The 14329-nt window shown below is 40.9% G+C and overlaps 1 long non-coding RNA gene across 1 annotated transcript; it reads right to left on the bottom strand.

Annotated features, from left to right (window-relative positions):
• Positions 1-559: 559 nt before the first annotated feature.
• LOC119015560 lies at positions 560-2369 on the bottom strand. The gene is made up of 3 exons (XR_005073391.1): positions 2311-2369; positions 1350-1518; positions 560-1039 (listed from the first exon to the last, which is right to left on the bottom strand). It is a non-coding gene; the product is annotated as an uncharacterized LOC119015560 (long non-coding RNA).
• Positions 2370-14329: the final 11960 nt, after the last annotated feature.

Here is a 14329-nt window from a genome sequence, read left to right on the forward strand (position 1 = left end):
CAGAGAGAAAAAAATGTCAATAAAAAGAACATAGAAATATGCCATGAATTAAAAACACATTTTATTTCCAGGAATTAAATGACTCCTACTGTAAGTTTGAGAAACATGTTTTTTAGTTAATATATAGGATATTTCAAGTGGTAAAGTTGTGATCAACTGCAGGACACAATCAGAAAACACACCCCAAGCAACACATGTTCTTAGCCATTTTTACATGAAAGATTACAGTTAAAGGGAGGGGAGAGGGCATCCAAATTTAGTGGAAATTTGTTCCGTAGTTGTTGTGTAATCCTGCTGACAAACCAAATGACAAACTGACACAGGTAAAAAAAACATAACGTCCATGGGTTAGGGTTTGGTTAAAACCAAATACAACCTGACACATTCTAGATATAGTACAACCTACATCACAACTGACATTAACAGCAGCTCTAAGTTAAACCATTTTTTGGAAACCCCGATCAAGCTTGAGGTTTGAATAATGTTTTTTAGGATGATGCAAGGGAGTCAGAATTAACCAAAGCTGAATGCAAATGCTCGGTGAAGACTTACTTCACTTTGTGATTAAATCCACTGATCACCCATTGAAATGAACTGGTTTCAAAATGCAAGTGTTGTAAATGGGGTTCTTCTTCTCAAAGACTGAATCTGCAGATTTTCCAAAAATTTACAAAAAAAAATGACACAACTGGGAAAAAGTGAACCATGGTGCAAATGAGGGCAGGATGGCGACCCAGTGGATAGTACTGTTGTCCCACAGGAAGAAGGACCTGGGTTCGAGACAAGGCAGGGCCTTTCTGTGCGGAGTTTGCATGTTCTCCCTCCCCCTGTGTGGGTTTTCTCTGGGTACTCCGGCTTCCTATCACAGTCCAAAGACATGAAAAAAGTTAGTTTCAATGGATACTCTAAAAATTGTCCATAGGTGTAATTGGTTGTGTGTCCTTATATGTCAGCCCTGTCATGAACTGAGAAGTTTTCCAGGTTGTACCCTGCCGTCACCTTATGTCGGCTGGGATCGGCTCCAGATCCACCCGTGTCCCTGAAAAGGATAAGCGGTTCCAGATAATCGATGGATGGTGCAAATGAAGTATGGAGAATATACAATTTTTTAAAAACACACCCATTATAACAACAGAATATATCTAAATGTATATTATGTGAAGACAGTGAAAAACCCTGGCTACAAAAGACAGAGCAGGAGCGCCTGGTGTAAAATACAAATTGACACACACAATACATACATACAGTACTATTGACATTGTCATGGTCTGTTTATGAAATTATCAGTTTTCCATTCTAACTGTCAAGTTTGTGTTGCAAGCCAATTTTAGAGAGAAGATGACTCCTACCTGGAACTACTTGAATTTTCATGCCTTTTAGTGACGCCGCTCATTTCACTTATCTGGTGGGTTGCATGCAGAGGTGAGGGGCCGGCGCACTTGTCAAGCAACTCTTAGCGGAGCAGTAATCACGCGCAGTGTGTCACGGCACATTTGCAAATCTTCCATTAGCTCACGACTGTAATGAAAATGAATAAAAGCAAATGAGACGATGAGTCAAAACAATTCCAGGGGGCAATGTGAAATGCAAATGAAGACAAACTTAGCTCTGGCTTAAGCCGCTGATGCCTTTGAACAGATGCTGATAGACATGACGGGGCTTCATCAAACGTAGTGAACAAGAGCGTGTCTGCTCTTGCTCACAGCGCTGGAGGTGTTAAAGGTTTACATCGAAGGACGGGTTCCAAACTTTAACGTTTCCCCACCAATGGATACTTTCACCTTGGGAACTCGCAAAACGAACTTGTCCCATGTAAACAAACTTGTGCAAAGTGAAACACATTATGAATCTAATCTAATTACTATTGATCTCATGCCTGTCTGCATTCTACAAGTTAATTAATTTGGCCAGTGCTCTGTGCTACGCCAGTTGTGGTCTAAAATCCTTTCAGCCCAAGCAATTTGCACAAAAGCCAGCAGCTAGTTGAGCTTGGAAGACAGCCTCGGAGCTATAGTCTGTGCTGTCATATGTGCTATCCAATTACAGTATTGCTCCACTGAAGTACTTTTTAATTATGATTTAGTAGGCCAGCCTAGATTCTCCTCATGTGAATATGTTTTCATCCCTTTGCTCCATTTGAGGTTATTGCAGCATTGTTGTACATGTGTAAAACCTCTTGAATTTCAGCTCTCTCCACAGTATAGCCTGTCTAATTCAATCCCACTTCATACAGAAACACTCCACACAGCTTAAGCACTGTCTGGAACACTATCTCCTGCATACACACCAGCAGAGCAGCTAATTTTTCACCTGCGACGCGAGACAACTTTGTCCTCTTCAATATGGATGGGCTGAGGTCCGTGGCGTTCTGTGAGGTTAAGAGCAGCATCAATGTGACAGGCAATAAACAATCTCTGGAGCAGATACAAATGATCACGGTCATTAAACACTGAGTCAGGGAAAGGAAGGTGCCTGTGTGTTTGAGCGTGAAAGAGAAAGAAGGAACTGCTTCAGTTCACACTCATGAACAATGCACGTGTAATGTATGTGTGTATCCACATGCAGTCCTTCAGTCAGATTATGAAAAGCGCAGAAATGAAAATTCATCCATTTCATCGTATTGAATATGTTGATTTGTTACCCAAATGTTTTTTTCATGAATTCTTGTCACTTCTTTTGTCAGCTTAATTCTTTGTGTACTAGACAGCACTCATCATGGCAGATGTCCTTGTTTTTCTCTTGCACACTCATAATTACTCATTGTATGTGTACAATTTCTGCATAGATTGCCACCTACCACTGCTTATTGTACTAATCACGTTTTTGCATATTGTGCATTGTACATCTTATGTACACATTTTTATCATATTAACTACTGTTTCTTATATTATGTGTGTGTGTGTGTGTGTGTGTGTGTATACATGTATATATATATATATATATATATATTTTTTTTTTTTTTTTTTTTTTTTTTTTTTTCTTTAGGTTACATCTCATGTTTCTCTGTACAGTGTTATTCGGAGTGGAAGGCAAAGGAAGAATTTCATTGTACAGGGAAACGTTTTAACTGTGCACATGACAATAAAGGCTTCGACTTACTTTGACAGGAATGGTGCACAAATGGAATCATTTTTTTAAATGCTACGAGCTATTATTCCATCACCGGACAACAATAAAAGCTATACAGTTTAAGGGGCTGCACATTTTATCTATTTAAAACAAATGTTACTATTCTCTTTTAATTGAGTCACAGCACAGGTAGTTCTATTCAAATAATTTTAGGTCTCAGGGATGTAATTACTTCTTATGTAACATGAGTAACAAGGGAACTCTCTGCTTTGGCGTCTGCTCTTACGCCAGCTCGTGTTACACAGCAAGACTTTTCCACTTCTAGCCAAGCAGCCCCCGAAAACTGACAAATGACAAACTGTGACCATGACACGACAATTGGTTACTTACAGTTCATCATGTTTCAAAAACAGAAAATTACTGGGTGCATTGACTGTCCCAACAATTATTGTGGGTCTTATGCCCAAAAGGCCCATTCAGTAATCTATCTATGCACTTCAAGACAAAATATCGGAAGTTGGTCTTAAGACTTTTTTGTCAATTTCAGTAATAATAAGTGGCCAAACAATCACTGTTAACCTAAAACAAGACTTGATGCATGCATCTGTTAAACAATATGTAGCTCATGGTCTAAAGTGCATTGTGCAGGTAAATTTAGGGTGTTAGTTGTGTGTTTGGGGCATAAAATGGATGAAACCAATTGCAGCATCATCTCTCATTTCCTTCTCCTTTTGGTGCACCTACACTTGCACACTGCTGTTTAAACAGCAGCTCATGTCTTCGCTATGACAGGTGTGTGGTCCTTGGCCAGTAGATCCTCTGCCTCGGCTAGGTCATTCAACAACTCCATTCGACTGTGTTTGAGCAAATGGACCGATAGTTAACTGAGGATCGCTTCTATTCACGCAGCATTGACAGATGATTATTATCAAATTTGTACATGACATGATCACAATAGCAAAACATTGATCCTAGTGCCTCATGTTTGGCGTGATACACCAGTATGGCTCTCATTCTCTCTCTTGCAGCTCATATCATATTCCAAGCAACATGGAGGTGGCAAATTACTTACAAAGGTATGTGTTCAACCAATAAGATTACATTCAGATTACACATTTACACTAATTTGGTCTTGTGGTACTGGCTTTCCTACAAGGTGCATTAGATTAACATCTGGCAATGCTTTGCCCTGTGTATTTGATAGTGATGCGCAATTATGAAAAGTGAATGGGATGTTCATTGGTTAAATAATCCTTAATAACATGTATAACATTAGCGTTGTGTATATAACATTGTTATTAATAACTATTATTGACATCAACTGCAGCAAACTCCCAGAAGCAGAAACAATACATACAGTTCTCCATTCAAAGAGATGATGTATTTACATTTATATTTACATTTAGGGCATTTAGCAGACGCAGTGAAAACAGAAGTGGTCATCATACTGAGCCTTGGGGGACACCAGTTTCCAGAAAGCTGGGTTTGGTGAATGAGCCATTCCATGTGACCTGAGTGGTGCAATGTCAGATGCGAGCATTCACGCGCCAGTCAACGAAACTTACATTTTAATCAACTACATTGATTATTTAAATCTCCTGACATGTCAACAGGATAAGTAAAATTGAGTAGAGTAAAGAAGGCACCCTCCTGACCCTGAGCTCCATTCGAGCTGTCTAAAGTGTTCTATTTCAGAAGCTAAAAGTGTAATTCTGTTTCTTCTGGAGAGTTTCCTCTGTCCTGTTTATAACACAGCTTTCAGTTTTTCTGCTTAAGTGTGTCACGATATTTGCTGCAGCGACATTACTGCCGGCAAAAAAATAATAATAATTGAAAGCAGTCTCTCCAAAAACTAAATTATAGTGTCTATAACTATGTGGGTTGGAAAACTAACAATGTCACTTGCACTGAACGGTGCTTGGCCTGTGACAGCAGCCTCAATCTTTCACCAAGTGGTTGGCATTTCTTGGACTCTAACCAATCCTTTCATTTTCAACTCGTAAATAATTTCACAATGTCACAAGTGGTGTTATGTTTAATGATCATTTTATAAATGCTTTCTTATTGCTAACCCTAACCCTAACCCCCTAACCCTGACCCTAACCCTCACAAACACAGCTAGTGCACTATGTGTGACCATTTCAGTCCTCCAAATAACCCCCAACCTTTGGAGGGTTCGGATGAAGATGATTATGAGCTGGGGCCTGAGCAGGAACACTGTCCTGCAGCAAAAACTGTAGAGGAGCTGTGACAACACAAAGGGCCTTTATTTATTCATTCATTCACTGTAGCAATCAGCTGAGGGTTTTTGTGTTTCATGACAAGTGTGAGCTTCACAAAGTTAATGCTGAAACCATGTAGGGTTAATTGATGCAGTAAAAGGAACCCTCTCTAACGGCTGTCACATTGGGCAGAAAGAGCCTTCATAAATAATGTAGGAATTATCTTTAATGACATCGCACAGCGATCTGCTTAATTGGAGCAATCAGGTCCTGCTTCAAGTAATCTGAGGAGGAACAAACCTGAGTGTGAACAGCAGGAAACAGGAACAATGTGAGGAAAATTTCAACTGATATATCACTGCTCACATTTGCCTTTTTCTATTTTGGACTTTTTATGAACAGATGATTAAAGAGGCTTTCATTATATTATGGTGATTTTCAGTGTTTGTAGAATTTGACTGTAATTAAGCTGATAAAAAAAACATATTTTGTGTCCTGTTTGCTGTATTTAGTTGTGTTTTCTATATTTGCACCCATCTTTTTTATCTATCGATCTATCTATCGATCTGTCGATCTGCCTATCTCTCTCTCTATCTCTTTATGTATGTGTGTGTTTGTGTGTGTGTGTGTGTGTGTGTGTGTGTGTGTGTGTGTGTGCATGTATATGTATTCATTTTTCAACAAAAAGCTTCTCAGATTGGAGTCATTCCTATCTTTCCTTCCCCCACATAAAAGGTAGGTAATTGATTATCATTTGATTTCAACCTGTTGCTGGAAGAAAACATCTGTTTCTAAAGTAAAGTAAAAGTAAAGTAAAGTTTAATCAATAGTAAACATGATTTTTTTGTAGCACTTGACGTGATTTGATACATATATATATATATATATATATATATATATATATATATATATATATATATATATATATATATATATATATATATATATATATATATGATTTAAAATATATTGCCTTCTCAAGAAAAAGCAAAAAGCTCTGGCTGTAAATCATCATCTGAGGTGTTGATTGTATTGCTTTGTCGCTTGTTTAGACTTGAATGCACCAATCTAGGCTCAGATTGTGTGGTGGGCATGTGAGTTTGTGTGTGTGTGTGTGTGTGTGTGTGTGTGTGTGTGTGTGCGTGTGTCATCACACGGGTATGATTATTTTCTTTCACTTCATTGATGGTAGTTTGTTTAATCTGTACTTATTTTGTGATGAGGTGATTGTGTTGACTGGCAGACTTTGAAAGCGATTGAAGCCAGCAAGGAAAAAAAATTATCTGGGTCTTGTCACAAATAATAAATCTCACACAAATTCACATGATTCAGTAAGAACTTGAAAATCCTCAGCCAGCAGTCTTGGTGATGATACAGTGCACTGTGCACTCTACAGAATACTTACAACTTTTAAGTAAAATGAGAAAAAGACACAGTGCCTCAAGCGAAATCAGCAAAATCACAGCAGGAAGTTTCCACCCATGGAGGAGCAATACTTCCTGATCTGGAGCAGATGGTGATTTAGAAGGCAGGAGTATCCTTAAGTGTCAAAAGGGACACAAGTGGGACTGAGGGTGAGCCCAGTTGTTGTCACTGTGTGGCTTTCTGAAAGCGTTTAGCAGATCTCCACAGTCAAAGCCACAGATTCACCCCATGCCCCCTTGATGTCTTCACGCTCTGCTCTGCCAACTTCAAACCGACTGGCAAGTCTCTGGGCTGAAGAAAAAGCCTGTGTTACAATGTGCCAAATGTTGATTTTAAACTTTAATCAACCCTTCAATTAAATATAAGCAGGAACAGTGAGGGGAATTCAGTATGAATGGATAGTGTGGCCAGAAAAGGGCCAAGACAAATGTGGTGGTTTCTGGGGAAGAGATTTTTATGATGTGTGATGATGATGTTTAAAATATTTGCAATTAGGGAGATTTAAAGCAGAGTTCTTGTGTCTGTTGCATCTCTGCACCCACCTTCTTACATAGATGGCTGTCTAGAGTGCCTTCTCCAATAAATACAGCAGTGTTTCTTTTTAAGGCTTTTAGTATGTAGGTTATCCCAGCTACGCTGCACAAGAAGCTTTCTTTACCAGATATATTTCAGGGTAGTCAATTTATCATGAGTTGCAGTCATAAAAAAATATCAGAATAAGTTTAAGTAGCAGTCGCATGTTTTCATTATCCAGTTGTGTTTTGATGCAATGTTCCATATTCATGTTAATTTCAAGTAAATTGAACACAAATTATGTGTAATTACGGAAATCAAACTGGATCGAGGCGGACTAATCAAGCGCCTAACTCATCCTGAACTCATCAAATTCTAAAGGTCAGCCAAATACACCAAATCAGTCGAACAACAAGCGCTAATCTCAGAACAAACCCCCCATGCAGATGAAGAGTTAGGGTTTTGTTTTTTTGTTTAAGACGTAAAGTATGTCTGCCAAACACTCATTGGTAATTTTAGCCGCACCTAGAGGCTCAAGTGATGGCAATGTTAGGTGGTTCACTACTTCACAAAGGCCTTTTTCACATTTGGTTTTTGACACGCATCTTTGTACAGGACGCGAAAAGGCATGAACGTCTCAAAGGCTCATTGAGGACGCACGTGACCGAAATCAAGAAACAAGAGGAAGCTACAATCACAGCAAAAATAGACAACACACTGTCTGTCGGCCAGTGTTAGCAGTGAACTAACCATTGAGCTAGTAACTACAATATCCCCTAACTCCCTTACAAATTGTGCGATTATAATAGTTGTTGTTGGGAGAAAATGAACAAACATCGCAAAACGGCTGAATTATTTTGAATCAATCCGAATCATCTGTGCCTTCTGGTTAATGTGTAATTAAATGCGAGACATTAAGTTGTTTCATCCTTGTCAGTAGTGTCAGTTCGTGGCAGCATGGCTGCACCGGCCTGTCTGCTGTCTGCGTCTAAAGTGTGTCTTACCTCCGTATTTAGCAGCTCTTTGAACACACTGAACACAAAGCTGATGTCCCCATTTACGCACAAGGCAACATTTCATTGATTGATTCACTTGTCACATTACATACACAGTAAACAGAATGGAATCGGGCTACTTCTTTGTCGTTAGAAAAGGAATTCTCCAGACTGTCCAAATCAGGGCTCTGCAACCTCTTTCATATGAAGAGCCATTTTTCAAAGTTCTTGTTAATCAGTGTGCCACATCAACGTCAAGGTTAATATTACATTGAATTATTATGCCACATGAAAAATGTAAATCTCCAATGGTCTTATCCCATCTATATATGTAACATGCGTACCAACATTTGTCTCCCATAATCAGGACAATTTGATTATATATGAGTGCAATACACAAGCCTGCAATCCACATCTGAGTTGAAATCATTAACCCTACCACCACAATTGTGTTCATCAGCTATACCAAAAAGGGAGAATTAAGCGTAACAGAATATAAGTTCACTATAAAAGAATGCCGCTACCTTATGAAAACACCCACAACTGAGAAAAGAATGGACTGAGACAAAGTGTTCCATAATGCAAAGTCGTGTGCGCTGCAAATAAACAGATGCCTGCCAGTCAGTGTGATCCCTGGCCCTGCTTTCATTTGCTGAGCTCTTCATGTGTGAGAATATCTGCTCACAGAGATATGTTGATTTGAAGACAGTCAGCAAAGCCAATGCAACTTTCCGGAGGCAGCTTTAACTTCTCCGGTAGAGATATAAAACTTTGCCACCCAACAGTGAACTCCTCAGCTCAGTCAGCTGCATTACCTCCTGTGTATCCAGCCAGTCACTCAGAGATAAATCCAGCTCACGTCCATTATAGCTGTCGAGTTTGATCAAGGAAGCAAACTTTGGTCCATACTTTTGAAATTCCTGAAACTTTGCCCAGAAATATCCGCGAGAAACAGGACTTTCCCAACACACTTCTCGTCCTCGAGTTCTGGATAGTTTTGGCCTTTTTCGGCCAGAAAGGCCGTAATGGCGTCAAAGCAGCCAACAAAGTTCTCCATAACTAGAGGGACATCTTTGTATGAGCAGTCCTTTTCCTTGAGCAGGGACTGGAACTGTCGGTGTGTTAGAGCAGATCGCCCAACTATGAAGTTCACAGCCTTCACCACTATAGCCATGGCCTCACAAAGATCTGAATTTGACATCTTTGCGGCGAGGTTTTACTTGGTGTATTATAGAGTGGAGTGTCTCAATTCATGTGACAGCTCCCCTCTGTTTCCCAACTACGGCGGGGGTACCATCCTCGCAAAAATCGCGCCAACGTCAATCCCTCGCACCTCAAAATGTGACAGAAAAACTTTGGTTATGTCTTCACCTTATGTCGCCCAGTTTTTAGACTTATTGCATTAGGTGAAACTTCATAAACTGTGAAACACTGTCCTCCAACACAGCATTAACTAGTTGGACCTACTTGCAAAATGAGCAAACATTATACATTCTTCGAGAAAAAAAAGAATCACTTCCATTTGTTCTAGTGATTTAACTGTATATTTGCATATAGAGCGGGTAAGTGAGATCCAATCTCACGTGGTCACTGGAGACGTATGTCGAGATGCGTGTTAACACCAAGAATGAACTGACAGGCCTAAAGCTGTCCACTTGTGATTGGATCCCTCGGGAAAGATGGTAAAACCAAATGCGAACAGCTTCAGACAGAAATGGCTCAGCAACTATTGGATGAATTTCCTTTGTGTAAGGGGATACTATGATTAAATCATGCTGCACTGGACGGAGTGGCTCATATTCTGAGCCAGAGTTTTACATGTTGTCGAATTACTTTCAAAGCCTGGTTCCTGGGGGCAACTATGTCAGCTATTTCCTTATTTAACAGTAATCAGAGCCACCCATAAAACCACTGCTCCGTAAAGTCAAACACATCTCCTGGACACTTTTCATGAAACATTTACTTTAACCAGTAGTTAAGTTTTAAGAGCTATTTAAGGGCTAATGTTAATGTGACCTGTGGTAGAAAGTGTCGGTGTAAACACCAGCTAACCAAAGTTGCTTACTGGCAAATAACTAGTGGGAAAATACAACATTATACGAGAGTTGGTGCAAAAACCCAATGAATGCTTTTATCACAGCATGACTTCAGAGTGTTCCGAAGAAGTTTCTATAATGTCTCAAAAAATGCTGAAACGGGTGTTAATTTTCGATGGGGGTTGAGGTCAAGTGACTGGAGGGAAGTCCACGACGGTCTATTTTGGTCTTCTTGTAGTTGTGGCAAAGCGCTGAGGTGTTTGAAGTCATTATCCTGCTGCTGTATGAATCCGCAAAGGTCAAGCCAGAGGGTGGAGCGTGTCTCTGGAGACTGGAGTGCTACCGCTCCTTGGTCAGGATGGAGTCAGTTGTGTGCAAAACAGAACAGAGCGGCCCCAGACTTGAATATTCCCTACACCGTGTTCCACTGTAGGTTTGAAGCGCTGTGGGCTCACTCTCTCTCATGTTCCTCTTAGTGAGAATGAGGGGATCAGAGAAGAAGATGAAAGAAAAGAAGAGAGGGGCGAAGAAGAAAGCCGGATGGGACGAGAGAGGGGAAGAAAGCGGGGAAGGAGATGAGAGCTCCAGGCCATATATAAAGGTACATTTCGCTTCATGTCATAAGTGATACTTCACTTCTTGTTTCACTGTTTTGTTTATTTTGTTAAATGAAAGCTTCTAACAGGCTGTCTGGCTCTTGCAGAGAGTGTCTGGCTGCGGTGTGGCCTTTCCACGTAATTAGCAGCCGGTGATTTGGAATTCACGGGTAAAGGCTGGCAACATCCATCAGGAGCAGCACAAGCCTTCTCTCCGCCAGCCTAAAGTTCCACTTCTCTAAAAAATGAATGAACTTACTCCTCCAGATGCGTCACAAGTTTGCTTGGTCGCGCGGACTTTTTTCCGCATTTAACGACGCCTCTCACGGAAAGAATAAGTGGGTAATGTGCACAATTGAGCAGCAGTCTGTACACAATGACAGTCCATCAAGCTAAAGGCGGGTGGATGCCGTGCATGGAAATGATGCTGCAAACGCGGATGCATACAGAGCTAATCACTGAGGCAGAAATAAGCACGAGGCTTCAAAAGTGTGGAGGAGTCTATATTCCTCTCATGTATGGGATGAGGTGCTGGTGCATTTTGCTGAATTTATCCCATTCTAACTTGTCCTGCTCCCTAATTGAAACCCCTCTCCTTGGGTAGGCATTACATTAATTCTTCCAGACAGAGGCTCTTATCAAAATGCAGCAGGCCTACTCGGGTAAATAAAGGTCTGGTGGGGGGGGGGGAGGCAGCAGCGCGCTACAGCTGAGCCGTGGGCGCATATAAAAAAGATATTAGATCCATTCTAATTATGCTCTTGGAAACACGGTGTCTCGGCCTTCGCCATGTACAGTAGAGGTCAGCGAGAGAAGTACAGCAGTGATTATGAAATCGATAGCTCTCCGCTAAAGGGCCAACGGATTCTAAAAGGCCAATTATCATGACAGCTGCCTCAGCGAATATATTGTATTTTTCTACTGCAGAAATCTGAGTGGAAATAAAACTGTTACCCATGAGTAATGCTGGTGTTGTAAATAAGTTGGGAAAGCCCTTACTCAGATAGAAGCATCGTTTCGACCACATTTTATCATTGTGAAAAGTTGACTATTTACACTCCACTGTCCACTCTGCTACCGGTCTTGTCAGTACAACAAACAGGGTCCTCAGCTTGAGATTCGAAAACAACAGACCATTGATTTTGTTTCCCAGCAGAAAGTGGCCATTTGTTGAACTGCCCAAAACAACATGCCCAAAGCCAGAACCAGCGGGGCCATGTTAACATACTGCAGGGGCCGGGGGCAAATTAACTGCAGGCCCCTTCATCCTCTCTCATCACGTTGTCGGCTCATCTTTGACTTAGTATGTAATCACAGCACGTGCAACGTCTCATTATGTTTGAATACACCTTTAGGGAGCCAAGATGGTAAAATGGACTCCCTGTCCAGTCTGCATTGGTGGGACAGACGTTGACATTGTGGTCCACAAACACTGAGGCAGGCTACAAGAAGTTATTCTGGCAGTTTGTGGCAAATGAACCCACAATCAAACTCTCAGGAGTTGTGTTATGCAAAATGTGCTAATCTTTATGCGTGAACACAGACAGCTTGTAAGTGCTCTTTGCCTGTTTTCGATACACTGGGAGTTAGGCAGAGTCGGCCAAGATGGTGATAGCCAGTGCCACCCACACTGAGCTCCATGCTGGCTCTTCAGAAACCTATGGGTGATGTCGCTTTGGTTCTGGTCCACTATTTTATGCAGAAAGTGTTTTGCATCGAAAGGACAAATTGGGACAACAATTTAATGAAAGTCCAGTATTGAGTGAAAACCCGCTGCAGTCTGCGGCCGTCAAGCAATGGCGCACTTTCAATGCCAGTTCACATAACGAGCATCTTTATTTCCACTGACAGACTCTGAGAGTCAGACAACATTATGGAAAGATACAGAGATAGATCTTTTTTTTTTTTTTTTTTTTTTTTAAAGAATAGGATCCTTTTCATTTAACCAGAAGCAAACACTCACCAAAGGCAACATGCTCCATCTGAAGCAAACGTATTTTCATTTTTCGTAAATCGCGCTTTGTTAAAACTTCACAGTTAAACAAAACACAACAGAATCTTCTTTGATCCTTCGACTATACCAGTAATCACCAACTCTTAGTTCAGTCGAAATAAATCCTCAATTCACTTTGTAGATTAGAAAATGGGGCTCTACATTCTGTTCTCCCCCACTCCCTCTCCTGATACTTTCACATCTAACAAGGTGAATTATTTCAGCCAAACCAGGGTTGATGGTAGGTGGAACAGCTCGCTTGCTGAAAAAACAACTTTTTGGTCCTAACAAACCTGAAGGCACCATTCCTCTGCACCCCAGATCGTGCATTGGGGCCAACCCCTCGTGTCACTCACAGGTCCATAATGTGCGGAGGCTATAACACTCTAGAACTAGATTCTCTCCTCTCTGGCCAACTTCCCCACCAAGAGGCCTCACAGCGGGATCCCTTTGATGAGCGCAGATTCTGTGTTATTAATGAGGGGGAAATTAGGGGATACGGGGGATTTATACCAGCCCTAATTCTTCTGACATCTCATTAAAACCCAGCCTCGAAGTGCCCTATCCTATGGCTGCCCCTGCTTGGTCTATAGGGGAGTGGGTGGGCATAAGCTCTCCAACTCCCAGAAGACCTGGTTTCTGATGGGGTGGAACGGTGTCTGGGTGGGACAGTGGATCCCCTGCAGGAGCCATGAAATGGCAAAGTAATCTCAGTCCGTTGGGAGCTTGAGTTTAATTTGCTCCTGTAATAATTCCATTTTACTATGGAGCCACATATGCACACGCAGGGTATTCATAGTTGGCTATTGTTCCACTACTAACCCAATCCAATATATTATATATAACCGTGCGTGCCAGATAGAGCAACCTGAATACATCCTTCCATAACATACATTCAACAACCTTTTGTTTATTTGTATTTCCACTTAACTTCAATTCATAAAAATAGATTTTAATTCAACAACCATCAAAATGCCGGAGATAAAAACGACCTGAACACATTCCTAACATGAAAGACAAAGGTTTTTCCAAAGTTTAAAGCTTGTCAGTTGAGACTGTCATGTGAAGTAGGAACGCGTTTCATTGTACAACCTTTTGTTGTAAAAAACAAAAACTGAATAAGTGAATCTTACCTTGTATCTTGCTATCTCTAAATTCTTGAATGAATGAAAGAACTTTAGATTTGGACCCTCTGAGCTGGAGGAAGTTTCGTGAGATTTAGCATTTGATGTCAGAGACAGGCCACAGCATAAGAAAACACATAAAACTGTGTGTTGTCAGCATAACGGCGGGAATTAACATTATACCTGTGGAGTATCTGACCTAGGGGAAGCATATATGGAAAATAGTACAGGACAATGAACGGACCCCAATGAGAGCGGGGCTGAGAATGAGAAGATTTCTCCAATTATAACAGAGAAGGGGAAAAAAACAGATAATAGCAGTGTCCATAATGTACAATGCAATGCACAAATGATAA

Source organism: Acanthopagrus latus, chromosome 24 (assembly GCF_904848185.1).
Source record: "Acanthopagrus latus isolate v.2019 chromosome 24, fAcaLat1.1, whole genome shotgun sequence".
Classification (NCBI taxonomy): domain Eukaryota; kingdom Metazoa; phylum Chordata; class Actinopteri; order Spariformes; family Sparidae; genus Acanthopagrus; species Acanthopagrus latus.